The sequence below is a fragment of the Lactuca virosa genome, chromosome 1 (genome assembly GCF_052849685.1).
Source record: "Lactuca virosa cultivar CGN04683 chromosome 1, Lactuca_virosa_CGN04683_v6, whole genome shotgun sequence".
Classification (NCBI taxonomy): domain Eukaryota; kingdom Viridiplantae; phylum Streptophyta; class Magnoliopsida; order Asterales; family Asteraceae; genus Lactuca; species Lactuca virosa.
Genome location: NC_136426.1, coordinates 200,110,618 through 200,132,272, shown reverse-complemented (window position 1 = coordinate 200,132,272; position 21,655 = coordinate 200,110,618). Strand labels below are relative to the sequence as shown.

At 38.0% G+C, this 21,655-nt stretch overlaps 1 pseudogene; it reads right to left on the bottom strand.

Moving 5' to 3' along the window:
• Positions 1–6,694: 6,694 nt before the first annotated feature.
• Positions 6,695–19,915, bottom strand: LOC145126441 (putative disease resistance RPP13-like protein 1; annotated as a pseudogene).
• Between the last annotated feature and the right edge of the window lie 1,740 nt (positions 19,916–21,655).

The window sequence follows — 21,655 nt, the reverse complement described above, 5'->3', positions numbered from 1 at the left end:
GTACGCTTAACATACTTGTTTGGGGCTTGTACGCGCAACGTACCAACTTGTACGCCCAACGAACACCCTAGCTTAGCCAACTTCCATTATTCATCTCTTAATCGATTAGGACTTCACCCAACACTCATATATGACTTCCTTAAAGTGGTTTATCATGTAAAGGTGGAAACTTTACGTGCATGCATGGTTTAATGAGGCTCTTAAAGCTCAAAAGAGCTTAATAAATGACTTAATACATGCATGAGTCTATAAATTCCATAAAGATTACATTTTTATGCTTAAGGGACCCTTAAAACGTTTGGATCTACAAGGTTTAGCTTCTAAAACGGCCTTAGCTCATGAAGACCAACCCAAATGACTATAAACAAGCTAAAGAGTAGATCAATGCAAAGAGTAGACAAGATAGCGACTTTATACCTCAAAAGTCACCAAATGATGGAGCTAAATCTAGATCTCTAAGCTATCCTCCAAGGAATGAGTCCTCAAGCTTATTCTTCTTCCACTTCAAGATGCAGAAAACCCACCAAAGTTCAAACAAAGCTCAAAAGCACCACACAATGTCAAAGGGACGAATTAGGGTTTTCAAAGGGTGGAGGCTTGTCTAAAATTTCCAGGAGGTGGGTTAATGAAGCTTAAATAGGGCACAAACCCTAAAAGTTAGGGTTTTCCCCTGGCTAGCGTATGCCAAATGTAACCCACGTACGCCAACGTACATGGTTTAAGTGCACGATCAGGCATCCGCTAGTATGCCAAACGTACATTATGGTACTCCTCGTGTACTAGCCACAAGGACCAAAACTGCAATGTTTTTTTTTTATAATTCAAGGGTCAAAAGGAAACATACAAAGATCTGAATGTTACATCGGAGCTAAAAACAAATGAATTGTAATTTGTTAGAACACAACCCTTGTATACTATAGAAAAATGGGTTCTCTTAGGTTAGTACCAAAGCTCCTCCAAGTTCCAGGAAGGCACGAAGAAGAAGAAGCCAACCGTTAATCAATTTTTTTAAGAGTTCCTTTGGGTTATTTAAAGACTCAATCGTCTGTGTACAAGAATCGATTTCAAAGTTTCTTCCTCCCACCCCATGCGTTCTCTCTCCAAGATGGTGGTCAATCGTTTTGCTGAAACCAGAAACATACCTAAAAATCTCCAAATTAATGGCAATAATGGAAAGAATGAACTCCGATAACCTTCAAGATGTAATCAAAACTGAAATCTGATGAACTATAATTGATTCCAGTCGCCTTTAATACCTAGAAAAATCTATGAAGATGGAGATGATTTAACTCGAACCTAAATCAAACTAAAAAAAATCGATTGAAACAATTTATGGAGATGTATATGCTTTGTCTTGATTCCAGTCACCTTCATCAATCGGTGCACAGATGAGAATGTGATAACAAATGAAAATTTCATTTGAGAGAGAGAGAGAGAGATGACATTTTCATATTAAATTTCATTTTTTTTAAATAAGAGAAAACCTCATAAATGGTCCCTAAGTTAGTAAAATGACGAAAATGTCCTTCACTTAATGGTAGAAAATTGATGAAGTTATAAGGACCAAACATTAAAAGTTTTGAAACCATAAAGACCATCTATGAATTTTTTTAAATTTAAAGACTAAACTTCAGATTTCAAGATATCACATGGATAATTTATAAAAAAAATTTCAAACAATAAATAAAATTGACAGTTTATAAATAAATGAGAGAAAACTAAATCAAAAATAAAACCTAACACTAAAGATCAAAATCAAAATCAACATAATTGCGTTTATTATTATTATTATTATTATTATTATTATTATTATTATTATTATTATTATTAGACAAAACTTCAAAAATGGTCCCTATGGTTTTCAAAAATATCAAGTTTAATCCCTAAGTTCAAAAAACCTCACAGATGGTCCCTGTGGTTTCAAAACATTTAACATTTGGTCCTTCCGGCTCACTCCGTTAGCATTTCACCGTTAACTCATTTTTTAATTTTATATTGCAGGGGTAATTTCGTCATTTCAGTTGTAACCTTCTCTCTTTAATATGAAATGATTACCTATTGCTTGCACGTCACTACCTGTCCCTCTCCCAAGAAGATAACCAGTTACATCTGTATTCATCGGGTTCATTCCCATCGTAGAAGCAATAACAGAAATTGGGATTTAGGGTTTTAAGCTGCAGGAATTGCAATGGTGCTATCAATATGGTGTTTTCGAGAAAAAATTGTAACCGTGGAGGACTTAGGAAAAAGATACGGTACAATACTACAACAAAACTTGTTTTTTCTTGGTCGATTGTGTTCACGTAGAGAAATCATTGATTTTACTCTTTTTTTTTGTGTTTGCAGAAGGATATAACAACTATTTCATGTTGAAGATACACTATAGTGGTATCTTCACCAAAGCACCTGGAAGGAAATATGTTGATGGTGTTGTAGCATATGTAGATGATGTTGACATTGATTTATTTTTAGTTCATGAGCTTGACGACATGGTCCGAGAACTAGGGTACAAAACTGAGCAAACCCTTTACTACCATTTATATATCCCTGAATACCCTTTGGACTATGGCTTAATGCCTTTAGGTAATGACCAAGATGTACTTAAAATGGTATCATATGTCCCTAAACACAGACTTATTAGGGTGTATATTGAAACTGGTCAGACAATGGTAGCTAGTTATTACAAGTCTCCTTCTAAAGTTGTTATTGAAGAGTTGGAGCCTGATAGTGTGTCACCTGAAATGAATAGAAAGAAACCTTGTAGGAGAGAAGCAGGATCATGTAGTAGAAAGCTTGATCTAAACAAGTCTATGAACCCTGATTATGAGCAGTCACAAGTATTAGATGTTGATGAAGGGCATGATTACTCAAAGAGTATTCTGCCATTTATAAGGTCACAAGCTAGCAAACAAAGTCATGTCATTCAAGAGGAAGTGGTGAATCATGAAATTGAAACTCAAGAAGAAGTGATCACTAGTGCAGTTGAAACTGAAGAACCATTGGGAACTTACCATGTACAGGAACCAAGCTGCCAAGCTGATGATGGAGCTAATACTGCAACAGTTGATGACTATGAACCATTTATAGAGGATTACTCACTTTATGCTGATTATGATGCTGAGTTTAATGTTCAAACTTCATTTGAACAACAACCAGAAGTGGATTATCTAGAGGGTATGGTGAGTGATGATAGTGGAGAGGCTTTCTATTCTGAGAGTGGCCATGGTTCTGAGGATACTAGAGATGACTCTGATAACAGTGAATACAATGTGGATGAGTCTAACATACAATTTGATGTAGATGTAGACATGAGTGAATTCCATAATGCTGTTGATGTAGATGAACATGGAATCTTGAACAATCATTCAAAATATGAAGGGAATGACATGGTTGATGATGAGTTGGAAGTTATTGCCACTGATGATTATCAATTTGCGGGATTTCATGAAGATGATAGGAAGAGACTGCTAAAAGAGTTAAGTAAGTCAAGTACATGCTCACATGGAGAGGTTCATGTAAAACCATTTCAGATTGTCCAGGTCTTCAAAACCAAGCGTGATGTTAAAAACTACATGAACTCACACGTTGTAGCAACAAGGAGGTCTTTATACCTAGCAAAAAATGACAAAATCCGGATTAGGGTGAAATGTAAAGGTGTTGTAAGTAAGCCATCTAAAGTAGTTGATGGTGGTGGGCCCTCAACTAGAAGTAGGGCAAAGTGCAAGGGTAAAGATGTAATTGCCAATAAAGGTACATGTCCATGGGCAGTCCAAATATCGAGGGCTAATGAAAATCAGGATTGGTTGGTGAAAACAGTACAGGATGAGTATAAATGTTTGCAAACAAGGGCGGTTAAAGCTTACACTTCCAGATACGTAGCAAACTTAATTGTTCAACAAATTCAGAGTAACCCTAAAATTCCAGTGAAAGCTTTACACGAAGAGTTGTGCAAGAAACTAGAGGTAGGAATGTCATTGCAAAAGGTTGCTAGGGCAAAGTCAATGGATGAACGTATCATTAGTGGGGACTACCAAGTACAGTATGGATTTTTGAGGGATTATGTGTTGGAGCTACTCAACACTAATCCTGGTACAACAGTTCGAATTGATGTGTATCCAAAAACCTCCGTGTCTATTACCACAAGAACTTTTAGAAGAATATATGTCTGTCTGGGTGCATTGAAGTTAGGATTCAAATCCGGGTTAAGAGATTTTCTAGGTATGGATGGTACTTTCATGAAGGGCCCTTACCCTGGGCAAGTGTTAACTGCTGTAGGGTTGGACTCAAACAATGGCATATACCCTGTAGCATATGCAGTGGTAGAGACAGAATCAACAAGTAGTTGGACCTGGTTCTTGGAACTGTTAGGAGAAGATCTGGACCTGGGAGCAAATTTAAACTTTACATTTATTTCTGATAGACAAAAGGTGTGTATCACCTAACTTTTTTTAGTACCATTTCTAAATACATTTGGGTAACTGATGTTGTATACATTGACTTTTGTTTAGGGAATAATACCAGCAATAGAGAAGGTATTCCCTAATGCAGAACACAGGTTCTGTTTGAGGCATATCCAGGAAAACATGAAGAAACAGTGGAAAGGAAAAGACTTAAGTGACCAGCTTTGGGAGTGTGGTAGAGCAACAACAGTCAATCATTTTAACAGAGCAATGGATGAGTTGAAGAAGATCAATGAAGAGGCTCATGCTTGGGTGTGTAAGATCCCAGCAAACACTTGGGCTAAATCTCACTTTAGTGGTAAGTTTCTAGAAATTTATTGATAAATGTTAATCTTCCCTGTTGTGTGTTTACTATATGTGTAATTGTCTTCTCTTAATATCTATTATTCAGGAAGGGCACATACAGATTGTTTGTTGAATAACCTTTGTGAGGTATTCAATTCTAAGCTAGATGAAGGTAGGGATAAACCTATTATCATTTGCTTAGAGTATGTTAGAGAGTATCTCATGAAGAGGTTATGTGTGGTGCAAAAGGAAATAGATAAGTGTGAAGGACTGCTAACCCCTGCTGCAACTACAGTGTTTGAAAAGATTAAGACTGATGCAGCTAAGTATGTGGCTAAATACAATGGGGCAGGAAAGTACCAAGTGGCAAGCACATGGCAAGACCAGTATGTGGTAAACTTGAATGACCAAAGTTGCAGTTGTAGGTTTTGGGAGATTACAGGTTTCCCATGTAGACATGTTGTTTGTGCTATATGGGACAAAACTGAAAATGTTGAAAATGCCCCACATGTTGATGAATGGGTCCATCCTTGCTATAGGTTATCAACATGGAAAGCCATGTATTTCAACAAAATTCATCCATTGAATGGACGTTCAATGTGGCCTAAAAGTGACTGCCCATTCACTTTACTTCCATCAAAACATAAAACACAGGTTTGTATTTCAAGTAGACCAATTATATAGTAAACATGTGAACATGGAATGAATTCAATTTTAACTATAGTATATCAATATGTGTAGGTGGGAAGGCCTAAGAAGAAGAGAAGGAGGGGTGTTGATGAGCCAAACAGCCAAGCTGGTAGATTGAGCAGGAAATATCTGGCAGTCACTTGTTCTAAGTGTCATAACAAAGGGCACAATTCCAGAACATGTAAAGGGCAGGGAGGTAGTGGTGAAGTTGGAGGGGGCTGAAAAGTATTTTTAGTAGTTGGACCTGGTGCTAGTGTTGTAGGTCTTTTGAAACTAAAGTCATGTGTAATTGTTTGAAGATGTGTTAAGAACTTTTCACGAATTGCATGTAATGCTTGTGTTGTAGGTCTTTTGAAACTTAAGTCAAGCTTGTGTTGTAGGTATTTTGAAACTTAGTATGATGGTTGTGTTAAGAACTTTAAAATTTTGCATGTAATGGTGTGTATGCAGTATGCACATTTTGGTAATGAATTAATTTGTTTTGTGTACTACCCTTCACAGATCAATTAATAACATTGTACATTTCAATTGCAAATCAAAACCATCTTAAATGAGCATTTACAATACACTTAACAATTGCATTTCAAAATCATTCAAGAAATTGAACAATCAACTATTACAAACTACATTCCATTACCATTACCATTACCACTCCATTACACATTAATCTGATACATAAACCAAATACAACAACACCAATTCCAAAACCCCCTACATAAACTAAAAGCAAAAAAACCCCTATTCGATTAAAATAAAAATAAAAAACCCTGCAATGGTTACAAACCAAAAACCAAAACTCCATTACCATCCAAACCTTCACAAGATACTTAGAGATTAAAATAATACCAAAAAAAACACCCATGAACAAAACAACATCAGTTGGTAGTTCCACAATTCTGCACTTGTAATGGCAACCCTCTCTTCCAATCGGTTCATTGATCTTATCAAACCTGGAATCACCACCAATGCCCTAGCACACATAGGAGGATCAGACCATCGAAGGAACCCACATCTTGTACAGTTCCAAAATTGGCTTCCAGGGTTACGATCCGTCCATGAAGTGATCTTCATTGCTTCATTCCCACATCTGCAAGTCACCATCTTTGAATCAGAAGCGATTGGATGTCATGAAGGGTGCAACGGTCGAGCAACAGCGGAAGGGAGAAGAGAGATGACGACTGATAAAGGTAAAGGGTTTGCCTAAAAATCGGACATGCAATTTCTTTTAAAGAGAGAAGGTTACAACTGAAATGACGAAATTACCCCTGCAATATAAAATTAAAAAATGAGTTAACGGTGAAATGCTAACGGAGTGAGCCGGAAGGACCAAATGTTAAAAGTTTTGAAACCACAGGGACCGTCTGTGAGGTTTTTTGAACTTAGGGACTAAACTTGATATTTTCGAAAACCACAGGGACCATTTTTGAGGTTTTGTCTTATTATTATTATTATTATTATTATTATTATTATTATTATATTCCCGCCGCCCATTCTATTTCCCACCAAAAGTACGAGCCAGAACGAAAAATTATTGTAGTTTTTCATCAACCTTTCCGTAGATCGTCGCCCCTGCTCTATCGCGCTCCCTTAGTGCTGCTGCCGTGAGGCATCCAGACTCCGTCGCCCTGCCCTTGTCACTGAGTTGACTCAATCTATGGTCGGGTAAAACATAAAATCAATGTTTTAAAAATCGGTTTTTTAATTGAACCGGTATGGTGGCCGGCTCCCGGTTCAACCGGTTTGACCGCCGGGTGAACCTGTTTATATATTTTTCATGTTTTTTCTATTTTCCTACACATATATACATATATACATTATGAATTTGATATTTACAAGTTCAAACTTTAAAAATACACATAAAAATAAGTTGCGGATGAATCCAAATTCATTAAAATAACACATAACCATAAGTTTTAGTGTTTTACATCAATCCATATACGTCAAAAAGAAAATAAAGTATAATACCGAAACAAAATATAGTTTTAGATGAATACAAACACATCAAAAAACTTTATAACATTTACCATATGTTTTTATTTAGAGAAAACTAAATAGATTTGAAAAAAATCACCAAAGTTTATTATGTAAATGATTCTTTTTCATGTGTTTTTATTCAGTTTAACATGTTTATTTTGACCGGTTCAACAGAGTTTTTCTAAAAAGCGGTCGGTTCAATCCGGTTCAGAAATCAATGTAAAACCGGTGATAGTTGAACCGTTCCCTCTCCCGGTTCCCGGTCCAACCGGTTCGACCGGCCGGTTCAAACCGGTTTTTAAAACATTGCATAAAATCGGTTACTTCTTTTGTTCAAAACTCGTCCATAATTCCATTAGTCGTTGTTATCTGGTGTCTGTAGCTGTGTAGTTGCCTAATTTTGTTTCATTCTTGGACAATTACTCCCAGTAACCTTTAGTGGTTAGGGTTGGAGAAAAGACTATTTGTAATCCCCTAAAAGTAGCTTATCTGTATGTTTTTTCAAGAGAGGTGATATTATATCTGAATTAATACATCTGTGCTAGTTATTATGTGAATTAACACCATTTTAAGATGAATTCTGGTAACAATATAAGGATCTCTTTTAATTTATAGGTCTCATATTCCCAATAGTTTACCTGGGTACTTTATCCATTGTGCTTTCTTCAGCTTTAAAGATGTTTTTTTCTCTAGTGTATCTTCAACCATTTTTTTACTTGATATTCATGACGATGATTTAATATTTGTGCTAATACTTGCAGTTCTTTCTGTCATTTGTTGATTGGTTCTTAGGATATGGAGTGGTTGATTGATATTTTATAAGTATTTAAGAATCCTTGATGAATTCAAGCTGAAGGTCTTCCATGAAAGTAAAACCAAAGATGTATTGAGTGAGAATTATTTTTAATACACTCAATAGTAGCATTGTATTTTCAATTTTTTTTCCTATTAGGACATTATATACTTTGAGCAATGACATCAGTATAGTTGGGTAGATTTTTGAAGAAGACTGTTGTAATAGAAAGAAATGAAAGCAAGAAGCTATAAGTCTATAATAAACAGATAAGTGAAAGTACATTGCTATAATATTTTCTTTTTTTTATGATTCTAGTCAAAATTTACTTATTTAACCTGCTACCAATCATTATAAGATATCAGTGAGGCTAACTGTGGCCCACAATTTTTTGCAAGTTTGTGTTACCAAGGGTACTTTAGGTATTTCACTTGATGATCATCTACTATGTTTTCATCCATAGGGAATAAACTAAAGTATCAGCCACTGTTCAGCCGTTTCTTTTGCTCCATCTTGATGTATCTCATGAAGGTGTTGCCACTGCATTGAGGAGACTTTTGGTTTATCTTCTATCCCTAAAACACTTGGCACAACCAATTCTTGTTTTCTTTCAATATTTTTTTCAATCTATTTAAATGTGTTGTCAAATCTTTTGTTATCATGGACTCAAACTCATTGAAGAAGGTGGGACTCATTTGCTAAAATATCATGATTACTTTTTATTATTTTTTCATATATTGTTTATACATCATTTATCTTCTCAAGCTGGGGTGGTGAACTGAGTACTCTCACCATTTTATCGAATGAGCAGCCGGACTATTATTTTTTATGATTACTATTACTATAATAATAGTTTAGTGGCTAAGGTGCTGTTTTTTTTTAATAATTATAGGAGTTCATAGAGACAACACTTAATCCAGTAAACTTTTATATGGATGTGTCTTAATGACATAATGCAAAATGAACGACTTAACAGAGAGTGACTTGTCAAAACCTTTAAAGAAAATTGCCTTCATTTATTTTTCCTTTAATTTCACAAAGTGTGCTATAGTTTTGCTGAATATCTTTTTTTAAGACAACACTTCATCCAAACAACACTTAAAAGATAAAAATCGGGAACTAATATTTTAAAACCATATAGAATAAAATGGTGAAACTATGTTGTACTTTTTTATATTTTGTTGTGATATCAAAACCAAAACCGTGTGACCTTGTGCTGTACAGTCCACTCGTGCTTAATGATGGGTAGATATGTCATTTCATATTTGGAATTTTCCAAGAAAGGATGTGTTACCATTTGAGATCCCAAAAGGTTTTCATCAACTAGATTATGGAGATTATATATTTTTTAGTATTTACCATGTTTTAATATTGCTCCCTGTTGACATCCAATTTTTTTTAGGGCGAAATGCAATAAACGAAAAAATTGAATTGCTGAAAAAACATATCTTTGCTGAAAAAACAAATTTAATCTATTAATTAAATATATGTATATAATAATAATATTTATTTACTAAAAACATATCTTTGCCGAAAAAACAAGGTGTAAGCAGGATAAACGAAAAAATTGAATTGCCATTTTGCGTGGTCTCGTTTTCAACTCTTCGTGGTTGCCTTGTGGGACGTTGGTATACATGTTGCTGTTTCATTATTTGAACTATGATGTGGTTGCATGAAATCGTATTTTATTTTATATATATAAATTGTGTTTGCAACTTGATTGACAAATCCGGAAATTGTGAGCAATATAAATTGTATTTTATTTATATATAATTTAAGTGGGCCGTATAAGTTGTGATTCATGTGTTGGCCATAAAGGAAACTAGGAATGTCAAAACAAATCTGAAAATTGTGTTTGGCTGTTTGCAACATCAAATAACCGCACAACTCCTTACATAAACCACACCACCAATAATTTTGGACTTTAGGCTGAAAACCGAAACCACATAAAACCGCAAAACTGAATCTATCGGATTTACATATAGAGAAACCGCATGTTGCTGTTTGGTTTTATCCAAAAACCGCACCATGCGCACCCCTTAGGGACCATTTTTTTAATTTACTCTTATAAATATATAAAAAGATAACCAGTTTTTGTACAACGCATTTCAAATAAACCAGCTAGTAAATAAAATCCCAAAATAAATTGTGTTTGATATTTACTGAAAGAAACCTATCCACAGAACATCACAAATAAGGATTTTGTATCTGGTATTTAGTTATTTACTAATATCATCCTTGGTTATCTCTATATTCAATTAGCCTTGTAAAACTTTATCTGATTTGCCTCACTGCCATGGTGTAGATAGCCTTGCTCCAACTATAGAAATTAAGCAACTTCCTGATCACCAAATATACTCAAAAGAGAAAGATTCTTCCGTTAATCACTAGTGCGAACTAATAAGTTGTCATAATATATGAAGAAGTTTACATTAATGTGTAGACTTACATCATCCTTATGGTACTTATCACCAGTTATACTCAAAAGAGAATGATAACAAATATTAATTATAATAATAGTATTATATTTAACAAGCAAGTCTTCTAGTACTTATGGGAGATACGGATGATCGGCAAGGTGATGACATACCTTTTCTACTCCCATACATCTATTGTCAAATTTGATGGGTCATAAATTGTGACAAGATCTGTAATCTTCGGGCATGACCTGATATAAAGTGTTTTAAGGCAGGGGAGGTGTTGTAAGACCTCTGAAAATGATTCCACATCCACAAAATCATGGAGCTCTAGAGAAACCAAAGATGGTGGAAGAAGAAAAGATGATGATGATGATGTAGTATTCCTCACATCGTTTGCCACTGCAAATGAAACCACTCCTGAATTTTTGCCAAATAACTCTAATTCAACTAGCGAGGTAGGAAAACTCTACGGGTCCCACTCTGACATGGGCTTATTTAAGCCTCCTATTATTAGTTTGCTTAAATTAGGAGGCCACACCCCACAAGGAAAGGAGTAGTCCATACTTGGACACTCATATATCCACAGTTCTTCCAAAGATGTGAGACATTGAAAATGCTCATGAGGAAATGACTTTAGATTCTGACAATATCTGATCTGAAGAGATGTTAGGCGATATGTTGGAATGGGTTTATCACTTTTTATGTTATTAAAATCACTAATTATCGATTCAGTGAGAGGCAATGGGTGCTCCTGCATTGCTGAGAAGGTCAAGGATGTCAGTGAATCACAATCTCGTATCTCCAAACTCTCAACACTATTTGGACAATTGTAACTATCCAGTGCATCACAGCCACTAAACGTCACTTCTTTCAGAGAACACATGCTAATCCCAAAATCAACCTCTTTCTTGGCTGATAAAACTAACTTCCTACAAATCCGTACTTCCAACTTCTGTAAACTCACAAGATTGTGTTGGGGTTGAAACACACTTTTATTCAGAACTAGAACAAAAGAGAAGAGCTTACACGCTCAATATTACAAGAAAAAGAAACAACCCTCTAATACTCACTCTAAGTATTACACACTACACTCTCTGTTTGTGGTGTCTTACAACTGAGGTTAGAGCCTCTATTTATACTTAAACAAGCCTACAATTACTACTGCTACCATTTATTGTGTTCATTATGTGAACATACGAAATTGTCATTTGAGTTCTTATTGTCAACAAAGGAGGGATTCATTTGTCAACTAAAGAGGGTGGTACAGCTACTCATGGCAGGTTCACACCCAAGTAGGTTTACACTCACATTTTCCCCCTTAAACCTAACTTGGCTCGAGATTCGTCACTCTGATCATGTTTCGCATTTCACCATGTTTCACGTATGCTAAAGCCTTTGTAAAGATGTCCGCCCGTTGATCCTTCGAGTTGACATATTCCACTATAATTTGCCCACGTTCAACACATTCTCGTATGAAGTGATAACGAATGTCAATGTGTTTGCTTCGACCATGAAACACAGGATTTTTCATCAATGCGATTGCTGACTTGTTATCGACATATAAGGTGATAGGCATAATATGATGTCCCGTGAGCTCCTTCACGAGATTAGCAAGCCAAATGGCTTGACATGCTGCTATTGTAGCTGCCATGAACTCGGCTTCACACGTGGACAAAGCAACAGTCTTTTGCTTTTGGGATTGCCAAGTTATCGCATTCCTTCCTAGATAGAAAATCATTCCACTTGTGCTCTTGCTATCAACAGGGTCACCTCCAAGATCACTATCGGTAAAACCAACCAAATCTTCAATTTCACGACCTCTTCCATAGTTGATTCCATAATCAACGGTTCCTTTTACGTATCGCAAGATGTGTTTCACAACTTGGAAATGCAAAGTGGTTGGTTCCTCCATGAAACGACTTGCAATTCCAACCGAAAATGACAGGTCTGGTCGAGTGTGAGTCAAGTACCTCAAACAACCTACCACTCGCCTATATTCAGTTGGATCAACTTTTTCACCATCTTCATCCTTCTTAACCTTCAACTTAGGTTCCATTGGTGACGTTGTCGGATTGCAATCCAGCAACCCAAATTGCTCTAAAATCTTCTTTGCATAAGCCGTTTGTCGCAAAGATATTCCCCACTTCTTTTGTGAAACTTCGATTCCAAGGTAGTAAGAAAGTAATCCCAAGTCACTCATTTCAAATTCTTTCTTCATTTGTTCTTTGAATTCGACAACATCATTAGTGTTCGACCCGGTAATGATCAAGTCATCAACATAGACACCAACAATAAGAATTTTGTCTTTTGAGTTCCTTTTGTAAACAGCTGGGTCTTGTGAACTTTTTGTAAAACCAAGCCTTTTTAAGCTTTTATCCAAACGAATGTTCCAAGCTCGAGGAGCTTGTCGTAGACCATAAAGAGCTTTATAAAGCTTGAACACCTTGTGATTGTTTGCTTTATCAACATATCCTTCTGGTTGGGTGACATAAACCTCCTCTTTGAGATCTCCATTGAGAAAAGCCGATTTGACATCGAGATGGTGGACAACCCACCCATGTTGAGCTGCTAAGGCAAGAATGAGCCTTACGGTGTCAAGTCGTGCTACCGGTGCAAAAACTTCATCAAAGTCGACTCCTTCCTTTTGTACAAATCCTTTTGCTACAAGTCGAGCTTTATGCTTCACCACTTTTCCCAAGTTGTCTTTCTTCACTTTAAACACCCATTTCAAACCGATTGCTTTGTGTCCGGGTGGCAAATCGGTAAGTTGCCATGTCTTGTTCTTCTCGATTGCATCCAACTCTGTTTGCATAGCCTCTTGCCATGCCTTAGAGGTTACCGCCTCTTTAAAATTCAAGGGTTGATCCGATGCAATCATCAACAATTCTCCGGGTTCAAGGAACACATTTTCGGTTTCAGAATAAATATCGGTTAACGGACGCAATCCCCTTGGCCCAATCTCACTAGAAGGGCTTTCCATATGGGGCGAGGTTGAAGAAAACGGGGCTGAGACAGGAGTATGTGGAGCTGGTTCAGGCTCGTCAAATTCAGCATATGGTTGTCCAACTTCGATAGCATCGATTCCTGGACTGTTTGGTTGTTCCAGATTGATTTCGGGGTCATTTTGAGGTGTTTCGAGGTGTATTTGGGGTTGTGGTTCAATTATGGTAAAGGTCTTAGGAGTCGCCATCTCTTCTTCTTTGTTTTTGTACCAATTCCATTCTTCTTTTTCGTCAAAAACAACATCGCGACTAACTCGCAAGTTTCGGTCTTGTGGATCAAACAAACGGTTGCCTTTAGTTCCATCTTCCACACCTAAATACACCATCTTCTTACTTCGATCATCAAGCTTCTTCAAGTGACCACCTACAAGTTTAGCAAAAGCAACACAACCAAAAACTTTTAGATGTTCAAGGTTGGGCTTTTTGCCAAACCATGTTTCATAAGGCGTCTTGTCGGGAAGTACTTTTGTTGGCAGGCGGTTGAGAAGATAAACTGCATGTCTAACCGCTTCTCCCCAAAACTCTCCCGGAACATTTCTACCTTTGAGCAGACTTCTTGCCATGTCCATAACGGTCCGATTTCGCCTTTCTACAACTCCGTTCTGTTGAGGCGAATATGGTGTCGTAAGATGCCTTTGAATACCATTTTCTTCACAAAATAATGAGAATTCTTTTGAAGTGAACTCTCCCCCTCGGTCCGTTCGAAGTATCTTTATTTGATAACCCGGATTCTTTTCAACCATCAACTTGAACCGTTTGAAAGCGCTCAAGGCTTGAGACTTCTCCGATAGCATGTAAACCCACGTCCACCGGCTAAAATCGTCTACTAAAAGGAGAAAATATTTACTCCCTCCAACAGACGTAGGTGTGATCGGACCACATAAGTCCGCATGAACAAGTTGTAGAGGTTTTTGAGCTCGAAAAACTGCATGATCCGGGAAAGGAATTCGGGTTTGTTTGGAAAGAACGCACCCTTCACATACTTGGTTTGGGTGCTCAATCTTTGGGACTCCGATTGCCATATTCTTTTCGGACAACTTCTTTAAGGCGAGAAAGTTAACATGACCGAGTCTAGAATGCCATATCCAAGCTGGTTCGTCTTTTGTTGCTAAAAGACAAGTCGGTCTACCAGTCCTTAAAGGAGTTTTATATAACTGGTTTGGGGATCGTTTAACTCTCAAAAGTGGAGTTTTGTTTCTGTCAAACAATGTCATATCTGACCCATGCATTATGACCCGACTCCCTTCCTCCGTCATTTGTCCAATACTAATAATATTGTTTTTTAGACTTGGAATGAAATATACCTCATTAAGGAGTCTTTGGTCGCCATTTTTGCTATCGAATAAAATCGACCCTTTTCCTAAAATAGCGACGGTCGAACCATCCCCAAATTTCACATGGCCCGTAACGTGCTCATCTAGTTCGCGAAACTTTGAGCGGTCTCCAGTCATGTGATTGCTAGCACCGTTGTCGAGATACCATACCTCAGACTCGACTCGACTTTCTCCCGATGCAAGAAGATTAACACAAATCTTCTCTCTTAGAGACACTTTTTTGTGTGCATATTCATGTGAGGTTGCCATCATTAAAATAGACTCTTCTTCGTTGGCTTGAGTGAGGTTTGCCTCCTCACCTCGATTCTTGTTTGGACACTCCGAAGCATAATGACCAAATTGTTCACAAGTAAAGCATTTGATTTTACTTTTATCCTTTCGAGAAGGATTATCGTCATTCCGATTTGTATTGTACTCGCGACCACCTCCTTGGCCACGTCCACGACCTCGGCCTCGTCCCCGGCCTCGGTTACCATGTCCTCCTCGTCCTCTTGAAGTGTTTGACGAGTTTCTCTCGCCAGTTTGCTTCAAACGAGATGCCCACTCGGCATGTGTAAGCAATAGAGAAGGTCCTTCTTCTTTTTCTCCATAGCTTCGAAGTCTCTCTTCATGGGTCTTAAGACGACCCACAACTTCTTCCACCGTCATATTCTTCAAATCTCCGAATTGCTCGATCGATGTTACGATTTGTATAAATCGTATCGGTACGGCTCGCAAAAACTTCTTCACAACCGTAATTTCTTCAATCTTTTCACCTAGAGATCGAATACCGGTTACGATAGTATTCAATCTCATGGAAAAATCATCTATCGATTCACTGTCTTTCATCCGGATCACCTCGAAGTCACTTCTCAAGGTTTGAGCTTTAGCCTCCTTGACCCGATCGGCTCCCATGTGCATCATCTTGAGCGTTTCCCATGCTTCTTTAGCTGTGTCCTTCTCAGCTAACATCAGAAGTACGTCCTCTGGAATTGCTTGATAAATAGCCGCAAGAGCCATCCGATCTTTACGTTCGTCCGTTTCTGCATTTTTAATTACATCCCATACTCCTTGTGCTTGTAAATTCACTCGCATTTTTATGGCCCACACCGCATAGTTCATCTTCGTGAGCATTGGATAGTGTAACGTAACGCTACCGTCTTTCCCGGTCCTTTGAAAACTTTCAACTCCGGCTTGAGAAGATGAAGAGGTTGGTGTAGTCATTCTTGGCATATACTTGGGCATACACGAGTAAGAATATTTTTTTTTTTTGAAGTACGGGGACCAATATGAACTTTTCAGAAGTTCAGGGGGCAAATAGAACTTTTATAGAAGTAAAACAGGGGCTAAATTGAAATTTTTCTGAAAAACGGGACCAAAATTGCAATTTTTCTGAAAAACAGGGGCCAAATTGCACTTTCCGGAAGAACAGGGGCTAAACTGCAATTTCCAGAACTTTGGTCAGCTGCTGACGTCACTGCTGATGTCACTGCTACAGTGCTTGCTACAGTGTCGTCTTCTCCGGCGAACCCTGGTTTTTCCGGCGACTTTTCCGGCAGATTTGACCAACTTTGACCGGTGATTTGGAGGCCTTCCGGTGGTCAAAAATTTAAAAAAATATATTTTCGGAATCCTCAGAACGAGACCTTTCCAACGGTGTACTCCGAAATTGTTTTTGTGACAAAAAAATTTCGACCAAAAAACAGAGAATGCTTCCCCCGGAGCTTAACCAAGCTCTGATACCACTTGTTGGGGTTGAAACACACTTTTATTCAGAACTAGAACAAAAGAGAAGAGCTTACACGCTCAATATTACAAGAAAAAGAAACAACCCTCTAATACTCACTCTAAGTATTACACACTACACTCTCTGTTTGTGGTGTCTTACAACTGAGGTTAGAGCCTCTATTTATACTTAAACAAGCCTACAATTACTACTGCTACCATTTATTGTGTTCATTATGTGAACATACGAAGTTGCCATTTGAGTTCTTATTGTCAACAAAGGAGGGATTCATTTGTCAACTAAAAAGGGTGGTACAGCTACTCATAGCAGGTTCACACCCAAGTAGGTTTACACTCACAGATTGTTGCATGCTTCTGATTCTCGTTCCCATAAGTATCTTAGTTCAACACATCTAACAATATATAGTTCTTCTACCGCCCCAAGATGAATTAAATCTTCTAAATGCAGATGAGTAAGTCCTTTAACATCCAACATTTTCAATGTAACAAGTGACGCTGACACACCAACCATGCCTTTTAACACCTCTTGGGAACATTCTTCTATATATAAAACCTGGAGTGAAGGTATCAATCCGATTGACACTTGAGCTAGTTCTGGACAATTGCTTATACAGATCTCATGAAGATGAGGAAATGATCTACGAGTTCCACCGTCATCACCACTATCAATCGACCATCTCTGCCAACCTTGCATACCCTTAAATGTCAAAACTTCAAGGGATGGAAATGTAATGCCAAGAAAAGAATTTGTAGGTGCAAGAAACTCAAAACCAACAGTCTTCACCTCATTCATTCTTTCAACAACCAATTTCTTAAGAGACTGTAGATGTCCAAGTGTTGGTATGTGGGTACTTCTAGAACCACATAATGTAAGCTCTGTTAATTGATCAAATGAGGGATTGCTGACCCAACCAGGAAATCTTGTTCCCTTATAGAACAAAATCTTGAGGATTTTTAACTTAGGATGAGGCCTTAGTTCTTGAAGTACTTCATATTCAATAATCTCATTCCGAGAATCATTAGACTCATTACCCCAGTCCATCTCCAAAACATCAAGACCCTTCTTTTGATGTAAGTTGGCATCTTTCGCGTGCATCGGGTTTATCACTTTTTCCTGCCCCATTATGGAAAGTCGACCTTGGAGATCCGATAGGCCCTTAAGATCGGATATTTTGAACCCATTACCTTCTTCAATCATGACCTTGGATAGGGTTTGAAGACTTGACAACCCAGCAATTCCTAAAGGCATCTTGTTCAAATTTGGAGTATCACTTAAGCCAAGATGTCGTAGGGTTATTAACTTTGCAAAACTTCCTGGCAAGCTAGATAAGCGTGGACAATTATGAACAAACAAGCTCTGTAGATTATAAAGGTCACTCACTTCTTCTGGCAAACATGTGATTAGAGTATTAGAAAAACTAAGATACCGTAGATGCTTAAGACTACCAACGGATTGTGGTACCTCTGTGATGGATCCAGTTAGTTTTAGCACCCTTAGGAAGTGTAGTTTATGAAGTAATTCAACATGAACATTGTCTAACGAAAAAGGCGACACTGTAAAGAAAGTTCGCAAGCGTGTAGCTCTTGTTAATTCATGAAGCTTTCTATATGATACAAATGGCAGACCTGTTCGTGAAAAGTGACGAAACTTCTCAAAAGTTTCATTCGTGTCAGATACATCCATCTCAGCATCCAATCTACAGAAAAACTCTCCTGCAACACTTGTGGCCAAGTCGTTTATCAGGTCATGCATTGTATATGTTAACTTGTCATTTGTTGAAAGTTGAAAAAAGGATCTTGACTGTAGCTCTTCAAAATACCGATTACCTAAACTCTCCATTGACTTTGATTGGGACAAAAATCCCTCTCCCATCCACATTAGGACCAATGCATTCTTGTGAAACACACAGTCCTTAGGAAATAAGGAGCAGTATGCAAATAATTGCTTCAAATGTGGAGGGAGGTGATAGTAGCTTAGTCTTAGAGCCGGAAGAATCTCACTTCCATCATCTATATCCCATATCTCACTCTTCAACAATTTCTCCCATTCATCATCATTTCTATTTCCCTTCAAGACCCTCCCAAGTGCTTTCAAAGCCAAAGGCAATCTACCACATTTCTGCACCATACCTTCACCAAGTGACTTAAGTGTTGGATGTTTGTCAAAGTTTTTTTCACCTACCGCATGCTGAGCAAATAATGGCAATGCATCTTCGCTTGACAAAACGTCCAGACCATAAGATACTTCCGAGTCCATCACCAATGCAACCTTGGTGCTCCTTGTTGTGACAATAACTTTACTTCCAGGTGCCCCTACAAGAAGAGGGCTTTGTAGGAGTTCCCACTTACTGTGGTCTTCGTTCCACACATCATCTAGAACAAGTAAGAACCTCTTCTTTGAAAGTTTTTCTTTGAGGGCCACATGAAGCAAATTAAGATTTGAAAAATTTGTGTTCTCCTTAGCTACAGCTTCAAAAATTGACTTGCTGATATTCAATACATCGTATTCTTCAGAAACACAAACCCATGCCATGAGTTCAAAGTGATCCTTCACTTTCTACTCGTTGTACAAAACTTTGGCAAGAGTGGTTTTCCCTATCCCACCCATTCCAACTATCGACACTATGCTCACATTCTGGTCACATCCTTCATTTCCCAACAATTTCCCCATCAAGGCCTCTTTATCCCCTTCCCGACCCATGATTTTGACTCATCAACCAGTGACGTCTGCTCCAACTGTCTCTCTCTTATATTTGACCTTTCAACATTCACATTCAAACCCAAATCATTTTTCTGGTCAACAAGATCACGCAATTTGGCAGTGATCTCATCTAGCTTAGAACTCATCTTCCGACCATACATGAAGTTGCGAGGAGTGAAATTTGTACAACAATTCGGAAAGAATTTCAATACCTTACCAGTACTGGTGCTGGTATGAGCTTCTTGATTCAACTTGCGTCGCAGAGCTTCGATAGCCAAATCATCTAGTACATCATCTATGTCGTAAGACAAGTCCTGGAGATCATTCACCCACAATCGAACAGCTCTGTCTGTTATGTGTTTCTGGCTTGCATCACCAAGCACGGCTTGGATCAGGGGTAAGGTTTTCTTCCATTTGTTCAGCTAAGAATCGATCTCTTCTGATCGAGCCAGCTTCCTTCATCAGGTCACCAGAGAGCAGCTTCTCACACAGCACAGTGATGACGGCAGTAACAGCGATTTCAGCCATTCGAATTTGGAATTAGGAAAAAGGAAATATCGTTTCCTTGTTGAATTGAAGGTTTTGATTTCAAAGGATGAGAGCTTGCAGACACAAATGGTTGACCGAAAACAGTAGTGCAAACCTGACTTAGGCCCCGTTTGGTAGTTGCTGACTGAGAAAGTGCTGACTGAGAAAGGTCTGTCTAAGTAACAAATTCGACTGAATAAGAAATCATATTGTTTGATTGTACATCTGACTGAACGTGCTGACCGGTGCAAAATGACCATTTTACCCTTGGTTCTATTTGCAACTTAACATACATTTTTTCATAACAAAATAGATATATATATATATATATATATATATACACACACACACACAACATCCAAACATCAACCGATACAAATTCATCTTTTCTACATAAATAAAAACCGTAACTACAAAAATAATAGTAGAAACTTCATTTAGCAACGACTTATCACCACCAACAAACACACGTGTATATGAAAGAAAATTGCAATTCAAAGTGCTAAATGAATGGCTTGAGTTCATCAGGTTGGCACCAAATGTAATTCCCATTACCAAAACATCTAACCAAAAGTCCATGATTGTTTCTTTATCATGGACAACAATAAATAACACACATCGACCCCACATTGTTGCAAAGCAGCAATAACCTTAGCATTGATCTGTTTAAAGTTTTGGTCAAATTACATGTTTGTAATTATAGCGCTTTGACTGTTATTTATGTTCCATATGGTAGCGTTCCTTTGTATACTCAACAATAACCTCTAGTTAATTCCATAAAACGGGAAATACCTCCCTGTCACAAATTTTTGTTTCACAAGCAGATATAAGACAAGTATTATTTCGCAATCAATAATCAACAAAAGAACTAATTCCAAATTTGATCCCTAATCGTATAAAACTAAAAAAGGTTCGACCTTTGACATATCAGCATATTGATTAAAAAAACAAAAACAAATAAGCCACATAAAATCAAAAGGAGGGAGGAAGATGGAGTACCTGGACGGCGCTGCTAGCTTCGGTGGAGAATGGAGGAGCAAGACGATATGGTCGGTGCTGATGAAACAGAAGCCGGTGATGCAGAGGCCGGCCAAGGGTGAAGAAGTCGCTGAAGAGAAATTTTGTTCAAGGAGGGGGAAAAGAAGTTTGATCGATTTGTTTGGAGGCGTCACTGGTGGAGGGTCGGCCAAGGGCGGCTCTGCTCGGTGAGAACGAAGGAAAGGGAGGAGAGAGGTGGGAGGATTTACAAGGAATGAGATGGGAACGGAAGGAAAATACGACCTTAGAGAAGGAGAAGGGCATGCGAGGGATAAAGAAGACAATCGGTCTCGGTCAGCTTCTTATTTTTTCCTTACTGGGTCAGATGTCCAAGGGCCGAGTAAGATATTTATTTGCCCATATCAAACAAGCGGATCTGACCGGGTCAGACAAAAACATCTGACCGGACCCAGCCAGATCAAAATCAAACAACCCCTTAGGCTCCGTTTGATACTCGTCTAGGTCTGAGTCAGCGATTTGGGCTGATTCGGTCAGCTAGGTCCGTTTGATGAGTCGCTGACTCGATCAGAATGTCTGACCCATATAGCTTACTCGGTCAGCTTTATCATATGGCTGAATGGACCAAAAGACAAACCTGCCCTCTTCTTTCTCCTTTGCCCTTCTATTTCTGCCTCATCCTTCGCCTCTCGTCAATTTTCATTTATTCCTCTTGTTGCATCTTCTTTACTGGTACACATCTTCTCC